Source organism: Myotis davidii, unplaced genomic scaffold (genome assembly GCF_000327345.1).
Source record: "Myotis davidii unplaced genomic scaffold, ASM32734v1 scaffold73, whole genome shotgun sequence".
NCBI classification, from domain to species: domain Eukaryota; kingdom Metazoa; phylum Chordata; class Mammalia; order Chiroptera; family Vespertilionidae; genus Myotis; species Myotis davidii.
Window position 1 is genome coordinate 7,457,838 of NW_006286675.1, and position 24,794 is coordinate 7,482,631.

Genomic DNA, 24,794 nt, shown 5'->3' on the forward strand with positions numbered 1-24,794 from the left:
CAAACCTACATTTTTTGCTGCAGTTGACAACATGTTTATCAAAGTGGAGACTATTTTGCAATAAGAGAAGAATGGTTCCATTAAAGCATCAGCTCTATGGAATCTAGTGGCTGGCTTCGAGGGCTATTTTAGGGCCTTCACGACATGTATAAATGTCTGTGTTGACAGCTCTAGCTTCCTGTTGCCAAATGTGAATAAAATTAGTCCTCACTTAAAAAAGGAATTCATTGTATAGAGAAAGTAGAATTTCAGAGTTGGTTTATTCGTGGATCCATGGCTTTTATAGAACATGCTGCTGCAGATGGGAGGGATTTCCAGCACACTGTGTATTGTTGGAAGTATTTGCAAAAGAATAACATTACAGCCCTCCTCTGGTAATGACCCTAAGCGGCAGGTCATTTTGTGGGTATCTGATGAAGCCAAGGAAGGGACTGTTCCCCAGCAAGATTCATAATCATAAATAAAAACACGTAAGTGCTCCATTGATTGCTTACAAGAGTCAATGGATCCTAGGTTAAGACACTCTAGGGTGAAGTTGACCAGGGAGTATGGAATTTTTAAGAGGCTAGGAAGTCAGTGATGGCCTGGAGGATATGGCTGTGTCTCACTGGCTCCCTAGAAGCCTGCTTGGAGTGCTCAGGTAATGCTTGATTGAATGATTAAATGGCTACAAACATGATTAGAGCAGATGTCTCCAACATCTTAACAGAGTAGGACAGGTCAGTGGCTTTAGGGAAGAACACCAGTGTAAGTGACAACCTCATACAGGGGTGGACAAAAGTAGGCTTACAAATTATGAATATATGAATCACAGTTTATTCTTGTATTATTAATTTATTCTCATATTATTAATTATTATTATTAACCTATTATTGCCCACCCCTGAATATAATCTCTTTTGTCCTATCTCATGTCTGTCCCTTTTTTTAGATACATTTTTATTGATTTCAGAGAAGAAGGGAGAGGAAGAGAGAGATAGAAACATCAATGATGAGAGAGAATCACTGATTGACTGCTTCCTGCATGCTCCCTACTGGGAATTGAGCCTGCACCCTGGGCATGTGCCCTTAACCAGAACTGAACCCAGGACCCTTTAGTCTGCAGACTGACTCTCTATCCACTGAGCCAAACCAGCTAAGGCTCATGTCTGTCCTTCTGATGAGCACAGTTGGCCTTGGTGAATGCAGCCAGAGAGGTCATGCCTGCACCTTGATCTCTGTTCCTATTTGCGGGGAGAGAATCTAGACATAGCGAGAGAGGCAAGGCTACTGTCCTCTGGCTGATCCTGGTTCTACTCTAAGAATCCCTGCCCTCAGGTGCTCGTCCTCCACGAGGGCCCACCTTGAGAGGCTCCCCTTTCCACATGGTACTTGGCTGCCTGCCTGCACCTTCCTTTTCTTCCTGGCAATATGCCCACATCCTTGCTGCTGTGATCTCAGGGGGCAACCTGATAAATGAATTTATACCAGCCACTCTGTAACAACTTAACTCTGTTACTCACAGGGATGGCTCTCTAAGAGTGCTAATTTGATGGGGGTGGGTAGGTGTTTGTAAATGGAGTAGCCTTGCCCAGGGTGGTGACATTCTTTCCTGCCAATGAGCATCACATGAGATCTTGGCACACAGGTCCAGGTTTGGGTCCTGGCTCCCCCACCCACCAGCTGTGGGATCTTGGCCAAGTCATGTTCATTTCGTTAAGCTTTAATTTCCTCTTCTCTAAGGTGAGGAAATGAGTCTTCCAGCCCTCACAGGGTGGTAGGAAAGAACAGGTGAGTGTGTAAATGTAAAAGAAACTGTTGGGCACTTGGCAAGTATTTTAATGAATATTATGCTGGGACTAGCCTTGTCAGGACTGGGGGTGGGGGTGGCAAAGGTTGGGGTGTTGTGGAAATGAATCCAAACAGTCCCATTGAAATTCTGGAAGCTAGGGGTCAGGTTTGGAGATAAATTTCAAAAATGATTGAACTCTGTGGGGTTCTCTTAAGCCCCAAGCTCTGCCTCCATTACCCCAGTGGGCTCCAAGACTTGCCAACCACACACCGGAGGCCACTCAGAGAATGCTTGAATGACACTTCCAGGCCTGGGCACCTCAAAAGCAGGCGTCCACTTGGCAACAGAGGGCAAGAAGTGAGAAGTGTGACCTATGCTTTGTTCCTTTACTTGTCTGAGAAGTGGCTGGGGGAAGCATGCACTCTGTGTCTTGGACATTTGTGAATGAACAGCGTCCATGTCAGGTCATGTTGGGTCAGCCCCGTTGGATGTATAGAACAGAGCAGTTTGAGGGAGGCCCTTGCCAACTTGATTAAAGATTAGAGACGGTGCAATCTCATGATAACTCTCTTCACTGCTTGTTGGATAGAGGCACCTTTTGAGACAGAGCACAGGGGGAGAAGCAAGGTGGAGTTCAGGATCAGACCTAGGGGGGTATTTAAGTGGAAATGTCCTTCCTGCAGGCAGCTGGTGATGCCACCAGGGGAGAGATATTTGGAAGCCACCAGCAAGGAGTGGGAGGTGGGAGCCATTGTCCTGAGCGCAGGAACTAAGGTGTATGCGGTCTATAGAGTGATCAACCAAAGAACATGCATGCGTATATGCATAACCCATAGGCAGGCCAGAAGGGGCCAATGGGGGAGGAGGGGCAGAAAGGGGACATGTGTGATATGTGTGCTGCTTTCAACAATAAAGATTTAATTTTAAAAACAGTAATAAAAGTGGACTAAAAGTCAGTGAACTTTTTATTAACATGAATGATTCTAAATAATGCCAGGGAGAACATTTTTCTTTCCACAGGGGCAGATGGCTCCTGCTACCCCAGCGCTGGTTCCCTTGCTTTTGTTCACTCCTTACTTGGAGAATGACTTCCTGAACGGCACACCACTCTCCGAATGGGCTCTGACCAAGAGCTGGGCCTCTGTTTGCCTGAGATGATTAAACAGAATTGCAACGTGGTGACTTTAGCAAAAAGGAAGACAAGAGCTTCTAGAGATGGAGGGAGATTCCTGCACTGGGACCAGCCATGCCTGAGGCTTTCCCTGAAATGATTATTTATAGGAGCTAATGAATTCCCTTTTGCATCTAGTTTGATTTGGGCTTTTGTCACCTGCCACCGAAAGATTCCAGTTATAATATCCCATGAATAGTTACAGGCACAGGAAACTCCACAGGCATTTGGTTGTACACAAGGTGCTCTGATTTTCACCTCGTGGCTGGGCTAGAGGCTGTGGTTTCTAGGTTTTTTCCTGACTTTGGTGATCCTTGTCATCACTAAGCAAACAAACACACTGGCAAGTCACAGAGACACCTTTCTGTACACACCAGAACTCAATAGGAAGTTGCTTGGACCCAATCCAAGGCAATTATTTACAGAAGTCCTCAAAGAACGTAATTACAGGGCCACAGTGCAGGGACCCGTACCATGAGCACAACTCCCGAGTGCCCCTTTCATCTCATGGCACACAGAAACTAATTACTAACATTCTGCAGCTGATCTGAGTCATTCATACCAGGCGGCTATTGTTGTGTTGTCTCCTCATTTTTTATTTTTTACAGATTTATTATTTATTTTTGTTGTTGTACAATTATTTTAATGAAGTGAAACAGTAAGTGAAAAGTACAAAACACACAGCTGACTCCTTCCCCGTAGTGAAGTATCAAAGGTTTGCATGGCCCCTGTTTAGGGCCGCAGTAAAGGAGCCTGCAGACCAGGCTAGGGCCGGCCGGATCACATCGGATCATCCTGTGAGAGAACAAAGGAAGGAAACGAGGGATCAGAACCTTCTAGGACAGCGATTCTCAACTTTGGCTGCACAATAGAATCACCTGGGAATCTTTAAAATCCTGATTTCTGGGCCTCATCCTCCGGAAATTCTGTTTCTTTGTTACTAATGTTGTGGCCCCACCTCATAACAAAGAGAAAGAATTTCCGGAGGATGAGGCCCAGAAATCAGGATTTTAAAAAGATTCCCAGGTGATTCTATTGTGCAGCCAAGGTTGGGAACCGCTGTTCTAGGAAACCTGGACTCCTAAGAACATGGCAAAGGTTATGCTCAACACAGCGGAGCGGTGGGGTAGCCGGGTCGCTCCCACCCACCTAAGATCAACAAGAAAAGGCAGCTTCTCAGGCCGGAAGCTGTTCCTGATTTCTGGGCCTCATCCTCCGGAAATTCTGTTTCTTTGTTACTAATGTTGTGGCCCCACCTCATAACAAAGAGAAAGAATTTCCGGAGGATGAGGCCCAGAAGTCAGGATTTTAAAAAGATTCCCAGGTGATTCTAATGTGCAGCCAAGGTTGAGAACCGCTGCTCTAGGAAACCTGGACTCCTAAGAACACGGCAAAGGTTATGCTCAACACAGCGGAGCGGGTCAGGTAGCTGGGTCGCTCCCAACCACCTAAGATCAACAAGAAAAGGCAGCTTCTCAGGCCGGAAGCTGTTCGGAGCATGAACAAACGGTGTTCGCCCCGCAATGGGTCGCCGAACGCGTCTGTTTCTCCAAAGTCTCGCGGGGCCGCAGGGACTTCCCGTGGACGTGGACGAGCGGTGCCCCTCCGGCGGCGGGGAAGCCTTCCACGGAGACCTGCACGGCCGAGACCTGTGTGACTTCGACCTCGTGGCGGCTGTCCCGGTCCAGAAGCAGGTGTCTCTGGTTATTGGAAAGACGACAAACCATCGTTTCTGAGTTTGCAAAACTTACGAGGATGACTCCGCTGGCTGAGCACACGCGGAGCTGCGGAGCTGCTTGTAGGAGATCGCGGCCTCCTTGCGCGACACGCACGGCCACGGAGTCCAGGAAGCACGTGTCTCTGTCATTTTATCTGACAGTTTTTGACAATTTAAGGGGAAAGAGGTCAGTGCCCCTGACTACATAGTCAGATTATTGCATGTTTTCTTTTTGTGTTTTTGTTGTCGTTAATCCTCACCTGAGGATATTTTTCCATTGGATTTTAGAGGGGAAGGGAGAGGGAGAGACAGACAAACATCGATGTGAGAGAAACACACTGATTGGTTGCCTCCGGCATGCACCCCGACCAGAGCCGGGGATCCCACCTGCACCCTTCAGTCCGTGGGGGTGATGCTGTACCCACTGAGCCACACTGGCTAGGGCCTCATATTGTATCTTTTAAAAATCCTTGCGGCACACCGGTGTGCTTCCTGCTGCACTCCAGATGAACATTGCTGCTCTAGGGTATTCCATAACAAAGTCACTGAATGAGTGGAACTTGCACTTAGGATAAAAAAAAAAAAAAGTTCCACTGCATTGCTTAGTATGAGGAGGCCTGAATCAATAGCATTTCACTTGAAAAATTAGAGCATGCTGTAGATTAAATGTTTTGTCCCCTTAAAATGCCTGTGTTAAATCCTCGTGCCCAAGGTGATAGTATCTGAAGATGGAGCCTTTGGGAGAGTGATTAGGTCATGAGAGTGAAGCCTCCATGAGTAGAATTTGTGCGTTTATTAAAGGCACAGCAGAAAGCTCCCTCAATCCTTCTGACATGTGAGGACACAGCAAGAAGACAGTCATGAATGAACCAGGAAGTGGGCCTTCACCAGACACTGAATCGGCTGGTGCCTCAATCTTGGATTTCCCAATCTCCAGAACTGTGAGAAATAAATGTTTGCTGTTTGAGCCACCCAGTGCGTGACATTTATGTTACAGCAGCCTGAATGGACTAGGACAGAGCAGAAAGAAGAATCCAAAGGCTTGGATTACAGTCCTGCCTCATATGTGAATCTGAGCATGTCACTTTACTCTTTGGTTATAGTTGTCTCACACACAAAATGAATAGGTTTAAATAAATTTTGTCTACCACCTTACTGTTTTACATCCTATTGCATTTATATTCATTGTGATACTTTGTAGTAGATGCTCAATAAATATTTCATGATTGACTCTGACAGGGATGAACTGATGAGGATCAGTCAGTTAGTCCCTTTACCAACTTTTTGGTAACAAGTTTACCAGAGTTGTTTCCACTGCTTCTTCTTTGCTATCTCCATCATGAGCTCACATTGCTTTTTCAATCCATGCTTTAAATGTTCGAGTTTCCAAAGCTTCTGCTTCATACTCTCCTCTCACCTTTATATTTCTGTACAAATTCATTATCAGCTATTTGCTAATAATACCTAAATCTGAATTTCTAACTCAGATGCCCTTCCCAAGTTTTTAACCTACATGTCCAACATCTAGTATGCATACCTACCTGGATAATTCATCTCATTCAACCCCTCAAATCTGCTCATCTTCCTGTGTTTTTCCTTATATGATCTATCCCATACCTCTCTGACCTCACCACATATCGCCTTTCCCCTTTCCTTGTCCACTCTATCTCTACTGGCCTCCTTGCTGCCCCTAAAATGTGCCAAACATACCCCTACTTCACATACTTTGTAATGTGCTTCTTTTTTCCTGGAATACTTTTACCCTAATATCCATGTCTCATTCTTCAACTTATTCAAATAATTCCCTTAAGGAGATCTTTCTGACTAACCTCTATAAATTAGTAATATATACCTCTCTATGCGTACTTAACCTTAACTTATTTTTTTCTCCATAGAACTCATCATTGCATAATATTATCTATTTATTTATTTATAGTCTTTAGCCCCCCTAACTTTGTCAATTTTGTTCACTGGTATATTATCAGTACTTGTAACAGTGCCTAGTACATAGTATTCACCCAATTAATATTTGTGAAATTAAAGAAATACCAATCCTTTTAAACAGAGCTGTCACCTCTATCAATCAATGAAGAAATATGAGGATTCATTTAAATTTCTTCTTCCCCCTACTTCCAATCAATTACTAATCCTATAGATTTTATTTATTCAGCATCATTCAAATCCATCTCATCTCTGTTCTCCCTACCACTGCCATTGCTCAGATACCGTCATTTCTTCTCCTCTGGATAGGACTTTTTCTTCTTCCATAGGACCTTAAATGTTCTCTCTGACTCTACTGTCAGCATTCTCAGACTATTTCCACATTGTGATCAGAGTGATCTTTCTGAAATAAATATTTCATTTCATTTCATAAATTTTCTAAAGAATGGTTCTCAATTTGTCATACAGACCCTTGAAGAGCTAGTACATAGTTCCAACTCAGCTTCATTTCGCCATACCTGAACACCTGCATGACATCCCAGACTTCCTGAGAAACTCATATATTTGCAGTTCCCCAACATGCAATGTCATTCATCCCTGTAGACCTTTGTACAGACACTCTGTCTGGAAACCTCCCATCCTGGTTCATTCATATAGAACAATCAGACTTTTGATAATGGGGTAGGTAAAACTTCATTACCCAATATTTGTAAATGGAAGAATTTTGGGGAAAGGCAATGAAAGATGGAGCAAAACAACAAATGAAGTGTCGTTTTTTTTTTCAAAACAGTCAGCCATAGACAAAATCATTAGAGGAAAATAATAAAAGGGGACTATCATATCAAAAATGCAGGGCTCAATATTATTAGCAAGATCTGAAAAAAAAATTCCATGGACGGTGTGGCACAGTTGGTTGGGCATCATCCTATGCACGGAAAAATGGTTGGTTTGATTCCTGGTCAGAGTACATGCCCGGGTTGTGGGTTCCATCCCTGGTTGGGGGTAATGGGGACCTGGAGAAGGCAGCCAATTGACGTTTTTCTCTCACGTTGATGTTTCTCTCTTTCTCTTCCTTTCCCTTCCTCTCTCTCTCTAAAAAATCAATTAAAAAATCATTTAAGAAATGCCATGACATAATACTAAGATATATGTATAGGGGTGCTGCAGGTTGGATTCTCTAAAAGCAGACATAGAGAGAAGGTTTAGGGTACAAGATATTTGTGAGGGACAACACCGTAATTGAGAAGGAGGAAGAAACCAGATTGGTACAAAAAGAAGTTGAACTATCCTGGCTGAACAAAAGTCCATCCAACTCAGCCGGAAGCTCAGGAGTAAGTGTGTACTTTGAGGCTTAAAGGCCCAAACTCATTAATTCTTTAGATAGAATAACTAGATGTCACTTAATTAAGCAATATCATTGGTTTTGGATCAAGAGTTAAAAATTTTTGTAGTTTTGCTGAGAATTTGGAATTAATGGAAGAATTCAAAAAGAAGCTCACTTACAAAGGTTCTTTTACTAATTTAGAAATTTTGTCAAGTAATTCACAACCAGAAATTAGCCCTCTGGGCTCAGTGTGCTTTTCCAATCATTACTTCTAATAGATCTCAGGGAGGAAGAAAAATTTAGAAGTCTGAACAGAATTTAGTTTAAGAAAATGAAATACTCCACAACTATTTTTTCTCCTTAGTCTATAATTTCATTCCAACAGCTAGTATATCTTCCATGTTCTTTGATAGATTTATGAATGACTCCACTTCAATATAAAGATTAAAGATTCTTCTTCTTACTATCTTTATGTTAGAAGTAACCATATTGGTCTACACCCCTTTCAAGTAATTTTACCACTCTTAGTCAAGTCAGGTCTCTACCACATATGTTAATGTTTCTCAGTCTTCTTTCTTTCTGTCTTTTGACATACCATAGTACCTGACACTTGGCAGTATTTACTGAAAAAATGAATTTTAGGATTTTTGTTGTTCTCACTTGACCTTGGTCTTAGATGTTTCTTTGATATTCCCTGTTCAAACATACTAACTGATATGTTTGTGGCTGAACTTATAGCTATTTTATCAGACTCTGGTTGCTCATAGTCATTACCCTCATACCCCTTCCTGGAACTATGAAAATACATCAATAGATTCTCCTGCTTCTTTGTCTTAAATTTAATGCAAGGATTTTGTCAATTATATATAATGGGCCTTTAAACTCCTTCAATTTTTATACATAATTGTAATAACTGTTGCTTGCAAGAAAAAAACAAAAATTTAAGTTCTTAATGGTAGCAACCTTGTCAACTCAAGCTGTAAGAAATTCCACAATTTTACTTAGACATTCTTGCTTATAATATCAACTAGCTATATGTTGTATTCTTTAATACAGAGAGAATTCAGTTCAGAAGTTCAGTAAGATAACCATGTAACCTGGAATGTTTTGGTTTCTTTGGAGATCTTTAAAACCTTATATTCTAAACTTAACTCTGTTATAGCTAGTTAATAACTAGGTGTTTCCAGGACATAACATGTGCTCTCAGAAAACTCCATTTCTATGAGCCTCAGTTTCCTAATGTGGAAAATAAGTGGTTTGACCTGGGTCAGTGTTTTCCAAACTTTGTGGTTGTGAACAATTAATGGGAACAGAGCTAACATTTTTGAAATATAATAAAATAGAAGAGAAGAAGGGGAAATATAAAGAAAAGAGATAAGGAGGAGAGAGATGGCAAAGAGTATAGAGGTAGAGAGAAGATGAAAGAAATGAGAGAAAAAGTAAAAAGTGAGTGAAGAGAAGAAAGGTATTTAGAGAAAATCAAGAAAGTTAAAAATAATAGATTGTGTGACAAGAGGAGAAGAGTACTAGAGAAGAGGGTGAAAAAAGAGGGAGAGAAGACCAAGTAAGAAATAGAAAAGATCTCATATGCAGAGCCCATGTAGAAGGCAAGTATCATTTAGTGAAATTTGTTTCTGTTATATCTGCATATGTGTTGTGCTGAATACATGTACCAGGTAGTGCTGTGAAATACACGTCTTACTTTATTAGTCTGAATAAAACTTGCAAGTCAGTGATCTGGTTATCCATAGGATCCCTTCCAGCACAAACAGCTGACTTCCCTATAGTTCTTTTTGTTATACCTTTCATATATGAAAGCTTTAAAAGGAGAAGTAAATGATAGAAAAGAAGCATATCAAAAAGATTTCAACTACTGCCTGGGCACAGTGGCTCAATGGTTGAGCTTCAACCTATGAACCAGGAGGTCACAGCTCGATATCCAGTCAGGGCACATGCCTGGGTTTCAGGCTTGATCCCCATTTGGGGCATGCAGGAGTCTCTTTCATTATTGATGTTTCTATCTCTCCCTCCCCCTTCCTCTCTGAAATCAATAAAAATAGATATTTTTAAAAAGATTAAAACTACTGCCGAAACCGGTTTGGCTCAGTGGATAGAGCATTGGCCTGCGGACTGAAAGGTCCCGGGTTCGATCCTGGTCAAAGGCATGTACCTGGGTTGCGTGCTCATCCCAGTAGGAGATGTGCAGGAGGCAGCTGGTCGATGTTTCTCTCTCATCGATGTTTCTAACTCTCTATCTCTCTCCCTTCCTCTCTGTAAAAAATCAATAAAATATATCTTAAAAAAAAGATTAAAACTACTGATAAAATATATATCTGACCAAGAAAGGTCTAAACCAGGCTTTCTCAGCCAACATCTCAGGAGAAACAAAAACTGGAGAGAGGAAAACATTCTTTCCACACAAACTTTCCAGATCAAATCTCAAAATAAAAAGTATCTCTCCCTCAAAGTGAAAAACAAATCTTGCCAATAAATCTTGGGTAAAGTCCTCATAAGTTATAGGTTAAACTATTCTCCCAGAGCCTTGACACCACATGGATTTGGCTTCTAAGGCAAACCCAAAGACAATGTTAATCCCAGCAAGATAACAACCTGCAGACTCTTCCTCTGTGGCTCCTGTGAGCTGCAGCTGATCATGTGGGATATAGTATGTACTCTGGGAAACATTTGGGGCATTGACAGGTATACTTGTGACAGACTCAACCACAGAACCAGCTAATGTGTTTAAGGCCCTCCATTTCTGAAACAGATTGGTTGCAAGACAAAGAGTTGAGCCTCTAGAAATTCTCAAATAACACATTAACGGTACCTTGTTGAAAAGTACATTATACTCTGTGTTCAATTTAAGGCAAGTAAGAAGTTTGCAAAGCACTCTCTTGCTTGGTCTGTAACTTTTTACTTTGAATCATTATAGTTGGTGGACCTGTAGCATTTAGCCATTTAGTTTACAGCCAGTGTTTTTGTACTTGCTGACAAGATGCTCTGTAATCGCTCTCACATTTTAAAATATATGAACATTTTGTTTTCTTGGCTCCTTTAAGAGTTCTTTGAGAGAAAAACAGTATGTCTCATATTTCCTATATGGCCTTCATACACCTAGGTTTCAGTCATGTTACACAGAGCAGATATTCAGTGTAGGCTGTAGGCTGAATTAACTGCTTCTTTCTTTCTTTTTTTTTTTCTTTATTGCTAACTGTGGTTTTTCCTATAGTTGATTACTAAAATAACAAATGGTAAAACAGTTCTTTAAAAATCTACTTTTAAAGGAATAATTTTCAGTGTATTTTCTCTGGCGTTCCAGCCAATGCTACTATTCTTGGTGTGATAACTTTGAAAGTCACAAATACCACCATCATATTTAAGGGATATGCCTTTGATGTTGATAAAGCTAAAATCCTTAGGCTATGATCAGTTAACAAAGCTAATTAAAGAATATTATTAAATGGGAAAAAACACATTTTATTTGACATGATTATTTTTCAGATGGCTCTCTTACTAAACTGTGAGCTTATTAAAGGCAGAGATATAATATTTTCCACCTGGTATCTCCAGCTTAGTACTAAGATACTTAATAAATGTTTAAAGAATTGGATTAAATCTACCACTCTCAAGATTTCTGGTTTTAACAAAATATAAGCAAGAATTATAAAAGATATAAAGCTTTAAAAAGAGACCAAATAATAAATTTAGTCTGTAAAAACCATAGCTTTTACTATTCTTTTCTGAAGTTTCCCCAAGGAACCATAGCGTTACTTACTTTCAAAAACTGTAATAATGCTCCCCTGGCCAGTGTAGCTCAGTTGATTGGCCATTGTTCCATGCCCCAAAAGGTTGCTGGTTCAATTCCTGGTCAAGGCACATGCCCGGGTTTGGGGCTCAAGCCCTGGGAGGGGGCATGAAGGAGACAGCCAATTGATATTTCACTCTCACATCCATGTTTCTCTCTCTCTCTCTCTCTCCTCTATTTTTTTTAAAATCATACAAGGTGTGATCTTAACACACTCACCACTAAAAAACATTATTTAAAAAAGTTCATAAAAAAGTTCAATAATGCTGAATGAAGAATTTTAAAGGCCTAAATACATCTGTAAAGAACTTATAAAATCCCTTATTATATATTAAGGACTTAATATTATTTTTTATAAATAAAAATTATTCACTAATTTAAAGATAGAAAAAAAGAGTACTAAAACTTTGTAGTATAAATGCATTCACAGTCATATATGCTCTTTCAAAGCATTTTTACATGAGTCAATCCAAACAGATAACTAAAATAATTTTTAGCCGAAACCGGTTTGGCTCAGTGGATAGAGCGTCGGCTTGCGGACTGAAGGGTCCCAGGTTCGATTCCGGTCAAGGGCATGTACCTGGGTTGCGGGCACATCCCAGTGGGAGATGTGCAGGAGGCAGCTGATCGATGTTTCTCTCTCATCGATGTTTCTAACTCTCTATTTCTCTCCCTTCCTCTCTGTAAAAAGTCAATAAAATATTTGTTTTAAAAATTTAAAAAATAAAATAATTTTTAAACAGGTTACTAGAATTGTTTTTTTTTCATTTATAAAAGGTGCACTGTTTAGTTTTAACTTTTTATTTAATTTCTTTATTGTTTAAAGTATTACATATGTCTCCTTTTTCCCCGATTGACCTCTCCCTGGCCACTCCCACCTCCCAGCACATGACGTCACCTCCCTACTGTCTGTGTCCATTGGTTATGCTTATATGCATGCATACAAGTCCTTTGGTTGATCTCTTACCCCCACTCCCATCCTCCCCTACCTTCCCTCTGAGATTTGACAGTCTGTTCAATGCTTCTGTGTCTCTGGTTCTATTTTTGTTCATCAGTTTATGTTGTTCATTATATTCCACAAATGAGTAGGTACACTGTTTATTTCATCAAGATTACCAAATATAATCAGGCAGGAGTTGGACAGCCGATTCACCAACATATTCTGTCTTCAAATTTGATAGTTTTAACCTCAGTCAGATCATTCCATTTAATTCATGGAATCATGAGCTAAATATTTTACTATAATTTGTTTCAGAAAAAAATTGCAATATTTGCTTCATTACATGATGAGCACTCAAAGGAAGAAAGAGTAATTTTTATTGTCTCCTTTGTCCCTTAAAATTATTTTTAAGATTTCAACTATTCAATTCAACAATAGTCGCTGAACCTTCTCCATATACAAGGCACCAAGCTGAGCATGTTGGTACTATAAAAATAAATATGATCTCTGTCTTCAAGGATACTGTGATCTTTAGGAGGAATATAACATGCATAAATAACTAAAACATAGTGCATGCAATTAAGAAAAACACAAGGGGCTGTATAGGCTCTGAAGGGAAAAGGATGATTAGATGGGGCCAGGAAGAGGGATGGTGGTGATTGGAAAAGGTTTCGTGGAATTGAGCCTTAATGCAATTCTAGGCTTTTAAAAGGCAAAGATCAATGTGAGGGGGGAAAGGGTATATATAAAATGGTCATTTTTTCCCCAAATAGAAAGAAAAAATATTTGACAATTGACTTAGAGATGAGAAAACACAAATCATCTTCAGGAGATAACACATAAACAAGTTTGATTAACTAGCTAGCAAAAAGTAAAGCTAGAAATTAGAATAGGAACCATGTTATGGAGAACCATGAAACTCAAGCTAAGAATTTGAATTTTACCAAACCATCCACCCTGACACTCCCAAATATACATTTCTAGTCCTTATCTCTCTTATGAAGTCCAGAGTTCCATGTCCTATTGCCTTTTCAACATCTCCACCTGAATCTTTAATAAGTATTTCAACTTAAAAATTCAACAATAAACTTCCAATCCACCCCCCCTTATCTTCCCTGCACACCTCCTACCACAATCCCTCACCCTCACCCTCTGTAGATACCTGCTTCTACAATATTCCCAATGAATGGCAGAAGCTAGGTGAATAGCAACTCCATTTTTAAAGTTCTTTAGATCAAAATCCTTAAAGTCACCCTTAACTTTCCTATTTCCCTTTCACTCTGTATCTTTTTGGCTCTACTTTTACAATATATCTAGAATCTAACCACTTCTCATTTATGTCCACTGCTCTGGTCCAAGTTGCCTAAATAGCCTTCTCCTGACCTCTCAAGTTTCTACTCTTGCCTTCTTCAGTCTATTTGCAGCACAGTAGGCAAAATGATTCTGTTAAAACCCATCAGATCACGACATTCTTTTCAATGGCTTCCCATTCCACTTACAGACCAAAGTGCTTAAATGATGTGAAAAGGCCCCTTCTGTTCTTATGGTCTACTCTTTTCCCCTTTGTTCACACCCCAAAATTACTCCCACTACTGCTAGCCATACTTTGCCCATTAATGTTCCTTAGAGATTGTTTCCCCTGACCTATACGTCTTGGCATATGCTATTCCCTGTACCTGGAAGGGTCTTACTTCAGATAGCCACATGACTTGCTTCCTAAATTTCTTCAGGTCTTCACTCATATATTTCCTTCTACATAAGGACTTACCAAATATACTATTTAAAATTGCAGTATCTCATTCCCACTTTCCTCCAGCTTTTTCTGTTTTTCCTCCATAGCAATTCTTATAACATGCTATAATTTTACTTTTCTCATTTATGTCTGCCTCCCTCCACTAGAATGTAAGCTCAGCAGGGCAGAGATTTTTGTAGATTGCCATATCCTCAAAGTCTAGAAAAGTGTCAGAAACACAAGTGCTCAATGAAAATTTGTTAAATAAATAAAAATAGCAGGCAACAAGACACCATTGGAGACTTCTGAACAAAAGAGAAATACAATGCAAAGTGTGCTTTAGGAAGAATATTTGTGCAATGTGAAGTGGAGCGAGGTAGACTGAAGGTGAAGAGACAGTTTAAGACTATATTTCAGCAGTTTGGGCATGAGGTAATTATGACCTACATCATGTTAGTAACATTAGGAATGAAACAGAAGATGGATATAAGACATTTGGAGGTGAATTGGACTAGAATTTGTAGTTCTATGATGCATAAAGGAAAAACAGGTATTGAGTATGACTTGAAGTGATTATTCATTTTTAAGAATAGGAAATATAAAGAGAAGTGCAATTTATAAAGAAATGATATTAACTATTCATTTTGGATAACACCCTAAATAAAAAGGGAAAGCAAGCTTAATCAAATTAATTCATGTCAGAAATAAGGGTTCTAGAATTTTCTTTGGCTCTCATTTCTGAAGATCCTACTGTTTTTCATATTCCAATGTACTCCAAATCGGGAACAAAGATGGCCTAGTCATTAGTTTAAGTGGTTTGACATGTGTTATTTCTACTAAAACCTGGCTTCTTATGAAAACCACAGTACTTCTGGGTAGCAAGCAAAGATGCTAAGAAAAACCACCTGGGAGAAAATGACTTACTTTTTTTTCTTCTTGAAGTCACACAGTCATCCATTCATATTCTTAATAAAAATACCACCCCATTCTCCTTCAGAGATAGATCACCGTGGCTATACACAAGGCTCAGACACTTTCAGGAGCTATCTATATACTAGTAGAAATAACCACACAGGTGGAAATGATCTGATTCCACTCATAAAGACCTCTTTGATAATCAGATACAAGCAAAAGAGTTATCTGTCAGCTGTCCATCATTATAAATAAAATCTGCAGCTTTCCCACCCTTTCTACTATGCCACACAAAGCTTGTCATACCCAGTAGATTCTTGTCCCATGCAGTGGTATTACTGCACATATGGCTTTATGCCAGTCAAGGTACCATATTGGAGGATGTCCTGATATTTCTATATTAAAAAATGTAAATGTAGACATGTAATAATGTTTCGGGGGGGAGATTTTTAAACAAATTTATTGTAGGTACTCTGAAATCATGTTATGTATTTTATTTCAGAGATCCATTTTTACCTTAAAACATAGAAATTCAGAATTTGGGGGGAAATCCTTCATTTACATATAAGGCAATTGAGGTCCTAGAGATAAAGTGATTTGCCAAAGGTCATTCAGAAAATTATTAATGATCACCAAGAAAACCTAGGTCACCTTTTTTAGTTCTAAAATAAACCAAGAGCCAATTTGGCTACAGAACCTCAATATTCATTTTAGCGTGTTCATTAGAAATGATAAGTACTATGCCCAACCAGCGTGGCTCAATGGTTGAACATCGACCTATGAACCAGGAGGTCAGGGTTTGATTCCTAGTCAGGGCACATGCCCGGGCTTGATCCCCACAGTGTGGGGCATGCAGGAGGCAGCCAATCAGTTATTCTCTCTCAACATTGATATTTCCACCTTTCTTTCTGTCTCCCTTCCTCTCTAAAACCAATAAAAAATATTTTAAAAATTATAAGTTCTGCTTGCATGGTGTGGCTCAGTGGTTGAGCGTCAACCCATGAACCAAGAGGTCACCAGTTTGATTCACAGTCAGGGCACATGCCTGGGTTTCTGGCTCCATTCCCAGTAGGGGGTGTGTGGAAGGCAGTCAATTGATGATGTTTCTCTGTCATCGATGTTTCTATTTCTCTATCCCTCTTCCTTCCTCTCTCTCTAAAAATCAATAAAAATATACTTAAAAAATAAATTATAAGTTCACCATTCATTTTCAAAATTCTTCTTTATGAACAACTTAAATAATTGGTGTGTCTGTTATAAAAACATTCAAAACAGATAAATAAAAAGGTGATTATTGCTCATATTTAAGTACTCTTACCTCTATCTATTAAAAGGCTAATGTGCTAAATGTCCAACCAATGGACCAGTTGCTATTATGCGCACTGACCACCAGGGGGAAAGACACTCAATGCAGGAGCTGCCATGATGCACACTGGCCATTTAACAACAAACGGCACCATGGATATGGTGCCCACAAAGTAACACTTGGCTTCCCCAAGTGGGACACAGGCCCTGCCACCACCCCAGAGCAACAGCCTACCAAATCGCAGCTGATGTTGCCAAGACCCCATGGCACAAAATGCGGCTCACAGCCCAGCCCAGCCCAGGAATGGTGGCTGTGGGTGCCCGGTAATGACATCACATAGCAACACCCGGCTTCCTCTCCCTAGCAACTAGCCTCCTTGCAGTTTCTGCAGTCAGGATCACCACTTGCTTCATAGCCAGATGGAAACATTTTACACTTTAACCAAATGTCTGTGAAGCATTTTCCCGTGCCTCATCTCATTTGATCCTCACAGAAGTCCTGGAGTAAGTAGGTAGGAGACCCAGTAGAATCCTATTTTCTTTTTCATTAGTCAGAAAACAGAGATTTAGAAAGCTTAGAAACTTGACCCAAGTAATAAATGATGGACCTTGAAAATGACTTCAGGTTTTCTCACTGCAGAGAATATAGTCAAACACTGCTGCAGTTAAATATTTTACTCTTTGTTCTCCCTGTGTGATCTATAATAATAATCTGCTTTGTGTTGATATATACTGTTGTGCTGCTGACAATTACTTGAAAGAGAAGTTGAGGTGCTACACTGGATTGGAAAAATTTTAGCTAAATCAGAAAGCAGGTCTAATTAACCAAGTTTATTCTATTCTAATAAAGAAGTAATATGCAAAGTGCCGGCCAGTAGCTATGACGTTCACTGGCAATTTAAAAATAAACGCTGACTCACACATGTGGTATATATATATGCCTCTCGCTGGCACCAATCGCATGTGTGTGTTTTGATCTGTCATTGTTGATCATGAATTTGGTTCACACTTCTATTCTAGAAAAAGGGCGAATAGCAATATTAAAATATTTCTTCTAATTAATTTCCTTTTGATGTGCACGAATTCATGCACCAGGCCTCTAGTCATAATATAATAGTTGTCATATAAATACATTTAAATGTTTATTTATAGGTCATTACCTACTGAAAAAAAATTTCAAGCTTGAGAGGACAGATACAGAAATTTAAAGATCAGTAGTCAAGAATTAAGATAAAGTGTTAATGAGGATTATAATATAAGTCAAAAGGGAAAAATAATCCAGTTTACAAAAACAAGGTAAGTGGAGATATACCTGTAACCTCCTACATATGCCTCTTTAACAATATGGAATTTTCCCCAGAAAGCAGAGTCCAGAAATTGAGGCAAACTAAACAAATCATAGTTTGAAACACCCACAGAAAATGTTGAAATAAAAATCCCCTTTACACTTTAAGCAATTACCATCTAAAGAAAGGGTTCACAGTAGCCAAGGATGCTGCTTAGTAAATAGTTTAAATTCCTTCCATTTGAGAGAGAAAGGATCCAAAGTATATTAGCCTCTCCCCTCCCCCTCTAGTGAATTAATATTCCATGATATACACCACCACTGCTGATGGGGGCACCTCTTTTCAGTAAGCAGAGATCAGCAAATGGCTATTTCACAAAGAATAAAAATATAACCTTGTAATTCTAATGTGTGTTTATGTTTTTTTTAAAAAGTGGCAGATCCATGTTAATAAACCTTGCTCAGGGAAAAATAAAATAGTTGCTAAGCCATGGTGAGTAATTAGCCTTTTAGCATCCCTTTTCTTCAAGAATGCTTCCTCCTGTGCTGGTTCTTTTAAATAGCTCCCATCCTGGCTGCCTTTGTTGGGCTTGGAAATTGTTCACATATGAGAGAAATTAAGCTCTCATTTAACAGAGACACATGCCTGTCAAGACCAGAGGAACAAAGACTAGTCCCTGGGGCCTGTTCAGCTCCCAGAGGCTGCCACTCATTCTGTTAGCAATGCTTACCCTTTACAGAATGCGTATAAAACCCAATAAATCATTTCATCTGCTCTGCTTAATACATGAGAGCTCTGACCATTTTTCAAAGTGTTTTCTCTTATACAACTTCACAGCTAGTTAGTTAAATTAACACACACACACACAAACACAAAACCTACTATTGTTTGTTTGTTTTCAGAATGTAATAAGATTTTTTTCAGTCAAAAAGGTAATGAGAATGTTCCCAAACACTGGTAGCATAAAGGAAGAGGCAGTATCTCCTTAGATTTCATCCCAGATACCTTTCCTATATTCTTAGAACACGCATTTTGTGAATTACCAGTATACCTCCCAGCTGCTTTTAAACCTAGATTCAGAAGCTAGCTCTGGGAAAAACAACAGTAACAACAACAAGAGGACCAGAATGGGATAGGCTTGCTGTCCCATTTAAATTCAACACATTTTGCCTGGTTGGAACACGCAGCCAAACATGTTTTTTTTAGGGGGGAGGTTAAAACTACTACTTAACAGCCAGCTCTTTTTACTAGGAAAGTGAAATGGCCTTCTTATAGACCCAACAAAAATACCCCTTCACACATTCTCATTTCCAAAAAAATAGAGCCTTCTTAAGGAGAAAAGGCAGCATTGCTTTTTATATAGAAATCTCCTCTGTATTGTCCCCCTACCTCATTCCCTCGCCTCCTCCTCCCCTGAGAGAAAACATGAAGGCTATGCTGAAAACCGAACAACCAGTTTAGACCTACTCTTATCCCAAGTAGAGAGGGTCGGAAAGGGCTGTGGGGAAATGAGTATATGTCCATAATTATTAAAATAAAGACTTTATTCAAAAGTAAAATACTTGCTTAACCTGACTGCATTGTATGTAGAGCAAACATACCAAAGATTTGCTCTAGCAATGTTAATCTTTGCACAGAAACACTGGGGGTTCCAGAGCTGACAGCTTCAATCCCCAAGATGCCTTGAACCCCCAAATACTAAGAAGCTGGTAGCTCAAGGCACTTCACCTTGCTCGGCAGGAGGAGAAAAAGCAGATCTACACTTGATAAGTAAAACCAGATCTACACAATGGTTGTATGGAGAAGCCCTGCAATTAATGGAGACCAGAAGCAGTTCAAGAAGCCAGCGCTGCAGCAGATTCTGCAGAACAGGCTCACACCCAGTTCGATATTAATCAGATGTATGGCACAAATGCTTTGCGCGAACACATAACTGTGCATGTGGCTCAGTATAAAAGGAAACAAAAACAGAAGCACATCGGACTCTTTTACATTCATTTTTATGTATCATTTCTGAATGATTTACCATTTTTCAAATAATAATTTATTTTTATTTTTAAACCACAAATCATATCCTGCAGGCCTTAGCAGATGCAGATGTCAGGCTGTGGTAGTACAACAAAATTAATTAAGTAACCCTTGAAAAAAAATAAAACAAAGTTTATTTATGAAAAATGACATTAAGGTGAACCGCCTAATAAGAACATGGATTTGCTTAAATAAAACATTATATAGTTCTGTTTTAGATTCATCCCTAAAGCCCTGAAAGATATTAGAATTTTAGTGAGTAATTACCCTATTTACTTCAAACAAAATGGGAGGAAATCGGAAAGCCATATTAAACTCTACCACACATCAGAAATGAAATTCTCTCGTTTTTTATCTTGCAAACCAATAAATAAATTGTAGCTGGAAAATTTATTAGGACTAGAAGATGAAACCTAACAAGCTAGAAATGAGGAAATGGCCAACAGAATATCCACATCAACATTATGCTTCAAGCAGTAAACCCACTTCTAGGAAGCATAACTGAGAAATCACCCCTTCACAGCTTAATTGTTTTCAGACAGTCTGAGCCACACTCAGCACCACCCCCACAGTCAGACAAAGTTCTAACTACTTAACACATCTCTTTTCAAATGAAAACGCAACACTTGGGGTGAAAACAAGAGAGACTGGGAAAAGGTGTTATATGCTATATATGCCACTGACATAATACTTCACTAGAATATGCTGTAATTTCCTGCAATTAATACTTTGCAAAGCTATAAGGATCCCCCCCCCCAAAAAAAATTATAATATTACACTTGCAACACGAAAATTAAGTTTGTGTCACCCTTTCCATTATACAGCCCCGATGCCAGGAGTTTGTCATTGGCTACAGAAATGTGCTAGGTGTGGCTTGAAAGCAGGCATTTATAGGGCCCTCTTCCTTAAATGTGCTTTTCTAAAAACCCCCATCGCTATCATTTCATGTGGGAGGCATTGCAAGCCATCACAATACCCCACAAAGCAAACATGAATTTGACCTCATAATTCAAAACCTTTCAATGGTTTAAAATGCAAACATTGCTAAATGGACATGGCTTATGCTGTGGCCAAACATGACATTTGCCTGAAAGCTTTGTAGGCAAGACTACCTACTGCTCTCCATTTTCTAAGGACCGGAGTTAATTCCCGTCATCTGGAATCACAGGAGGTCAGAGTCACAAGGAATTACAGCAATAATTTTGTATAATGATCCTTGTTCTAAATATATGGAAAGTGAGAATTAGTGCAGAAGAATAATTAGACAGAGATCATGTAAGTCACTAGCAAAACAAAGACAAGGCACAGCCATCCGGAATCCACATCTAGCCTTCTTTCTGCCAGGCTACACTTCTGTGATTCTATTTTGTCTCCCAGTTGGGACCTTCAATAGAAAGGAGAACAAGTTCTGCTGAAAGTAGATTAGCAATCAATCATCTCCTTGTCTTCTCTTTTCCTGGGCTTGGAACATACAATTCTGTGGAATTAATTCAGTGTCCTGAACAAAGTTGCTCAGGAAAATGAGTAAGAGATAGAGCAGGCACAGATATCAGTAAAATAGCCTGAAAGCACTGGTAAGATCTATAGCTGCATATTTTTTCCAGCTATCTGAAGACCTTGTTTTTATTCATTGGAAACTGTATTTAAGCAACCTAAAATCAGATATGACAGTCAAGTGCAAGAGTTGGTGATCTATTGGTGATCACATCGATTCCAGAGGTGATCACAAAATTAAAGGATAATTGCCTGCTCCTTTTGTGTTACCTGAATTTTTAAAAATAAAATAATAATTACAATGCATTCTCTTCCAGTCTTTTTATAAATGCCTATTTTTAGATAGTTTATTGTATTTACATGATTGTGTTCTAGGGTTTATTCTCACTTATTGTTATATTGTAAACATTATCACAATTCATGAATATAATTTTTAAAGTCTATAACAGCTCATCACATACATATACCATAATAAACTGAGTGATTTTTATAATATTTTTCTTATACAAAAGCAATATGTTTGAAAAAATTTTTGAAGTAAACTAAAACAAGAAAAAATATTTTAACTATAATTTTACTACACAAAGACATTTGCCTTAAACATTGTACTCTTAACCACTTGAAGTAGACAGTGTATCACAAATCTAAGTCTCTACAGCCAGGGCCCAGTCTTACTGTATGACATGGAGGCCAAGGTCCCAAACATGGTGTTCAGATTACCTCTTGTACTGGACTGCCAATCATCTGGACTTCCCTCACACAAGGAATCACTAGGAACCCAAGGATGTACTTCCACTCTAAAATTGAGACTATGAAAGAAACTAATGTATCTGACAGTCCACAATTGCACAAAATCCAATAATCTTAACAGAAAAACCGCTATTGTGTGGATGCCAACTTCAAGAGCCCAACTTTATTTTTCTTTGCCCTGGTTTTCACCTTTGAATTATAGAAATTCCAAACAAGAGCTACAATTCCTCCATGAACACAGACAATGGTGGGATGAAAGCCTGGGGAGGGGATAGGAGTGAGGAGGAGGGGATCAACATGGGGAAAAAGAGGGGACATCTGTAATATTTTCAACAAAAGGATAAATTTTGAGAAAATTCTTCCAAAAGTAGACTATGTGTCTGTTCTACCATTATGTTTCTCACCTGGTTTACCTGATCGTCTAAGACTAAGCTCTAGCTAAACCCAATAATAAATACTCCTATCTAACAGGTGCTTGTTCCTCTGGGCTTTTCCACATACGAAGAATATCAGGTCATCTAATGGTGTCTTCACTCCATCTACCTTCAAACATAAAATCTAGAAACCCATCTGCACACCCATTACAAGAATCACACTGAGGATGGCAGAGAGGAAAACTTGTATCTAGTTTTTCCTTTTGTTAAACCTCCATCACTCATCACTAAGCAAGGTGATAGTTTCCTTTCCAGGTGCACATTCTTCCTCTCCATCATGTTGATTCCTTCAAACTCCATGTTGATTTTTTCAAACCCCAACCTCCAACTACTAAACTGATTATCTGAGAGCTATCATGACATTTATGATTCCCAGTGAAGGGCAAGTGAGGAGGAAGGAGGAGCTGACAGCCACAGAATGAAAAAGGTCCTTTAGGACAAACAAATACCGCAACCGACAGTTGGAGATGCTTCCTCTCCTTGATGTTTCAGGTCCCTTATTGCCTCCTCAGACACCATTCAATTATACTAATCCTGAAGTGCCTGTACTTCACTAATTCTCTGTACATCACCAAATGATTCTGCCACATCCAGCTTAAAAATCACCAAACTATGATTTACTTCATCTTTTATTGAATCATAGTACAGAAGGAATGCTTTTCTGCATAGGTAACTAGACTCTGATTTCAACACAATTTTTTAAGGGGGACAAAAGTTATTAGACAATCCATTGAAACTAAAATCAGTTTTCTTGGTCTTCCTCTCCCCATTTTCCTATGAATAATACAACTATGTATAAGTAGGAACCAACTTTTACATGGCTGGGAAATGAAGGATGCTATTACAGTTCAAAATACACCTGGCCTGTTGGAGTTCTTTAGAATAGTTTGTCTACCTTGTCAACATGTTCAAGCACAGCCAAGTCAGCCTCACTGAAAGCCCTTTCCATCCGCCCTAATCCCAGCCACATAGCAAATTCATCTGTACAAGTTTTAAGAGGAAAATCTTCCAGCAAAGTATATGTTTAACAAAAGTCATGACCTTGACCTGACAGAGAGGACTTTATCCTTTACTTTGACCTGTGAGTTCCTTAACTTTTGTTATAAAATATTACGACTTTAACATATTCTTAATGGATTGGGTGGTGGATAAAATGAATTCAGTATCTCACAGTGAGGCATTACACCATTTGCATCATTTATTTTCTTTTATTTAGAACAAGTAAAAATACTTGACTCTAAACATTAATAACTTTGAGTGGGAGTTACCTTATGTGAATTAAAAATGGTTATGTCAGTACATCCCTTCAGAATTTAAAAAATATTTCCCTGTGCTATATCAAGTGTCACACAGTATATCAATTTTTATTTCCCATCTCTCAAGTCTGGTATGCATACTGTTTAACTTCTTAAATTCTAAGTATAGACATAATTCACAAAAGCGGGGCAAATGCTTGACTTACAGGAGATGGCGTACATAAGATTTATATGAACAACTTTATTTTAAACAAGAAAGACTTTTGCATTTTGTGCTGCTACATCACATAACTTCATCTGTGTGTTTTTTTAAGGTTATAAAATAAGCTGGAGAGATTCATTTACTATCTCTCTAACTTCACAAGCACTACTGATCTAATAGAAAAGCCCATTTTAGTGTGAAAGATCAGAATCTGACCCTATTTTCCAGAATAAAATGCCATACTTCCTCTTAGACAATCTCCAGGCAGCTCTGGCTCATTCTTAGCCAATCATTTCTGAGTGCCTGATAAACCTTACTTTTCCTCTCATTGACAACTGAAATTCCTCCCACTTCATAGCCAGAGAAAATTGTTGTTCTTTTTTTTTCTCTAGATTATCGTGATGATAATAATTGATCAAAGTGTATCCACATTGACTATCCTATATTCACATCACAAATTTGTGAGTTCTAATTATGACTAGTATGTGTCTATAGATACAAACATGCCTACACATGCTGATACAAAATATGTTCATGGATGTTTATAAGGGCCTCTGAAATTATTCCTTACTTAGTATGTAAGAACAACAATAGTCACACCAATAATAATAGTGATAGATGTTATGCATTCAGAACTTACTAGAGGCTTTATACTATGATCTCTAATCAACTAGTAAGGTACCAATATTATCCATCTTTTAGGAATAATGACATTCAGGTTTGAAGA

At 39.0% G+C, this 24,794-nt stretch overlaps 1 long non-coding RNA gene across 1 annotated transcript; it reads right to left on the minus strand.

Moving 5' to 3' along the window:
* Positions 1-1,470: 1,470 nt before the first annotated feature.
* On the minus strand, positions 1,471-24,384 carry LOC107182223. The gene is made up of 3 exons (XR_001512946.1): positions 24,323-24,384; positions 21,048-21,049; positions 1,471-1,483 (listed from the first exon to the last, which is right to left on the minus strand). It is a non-coding gene; the product is annotated as an uncharacterized LOC107182223 (long non-coding RNA).
* Between the last annotated feature and the right edge of the window lie 410 nt (positions 24,385-24,794).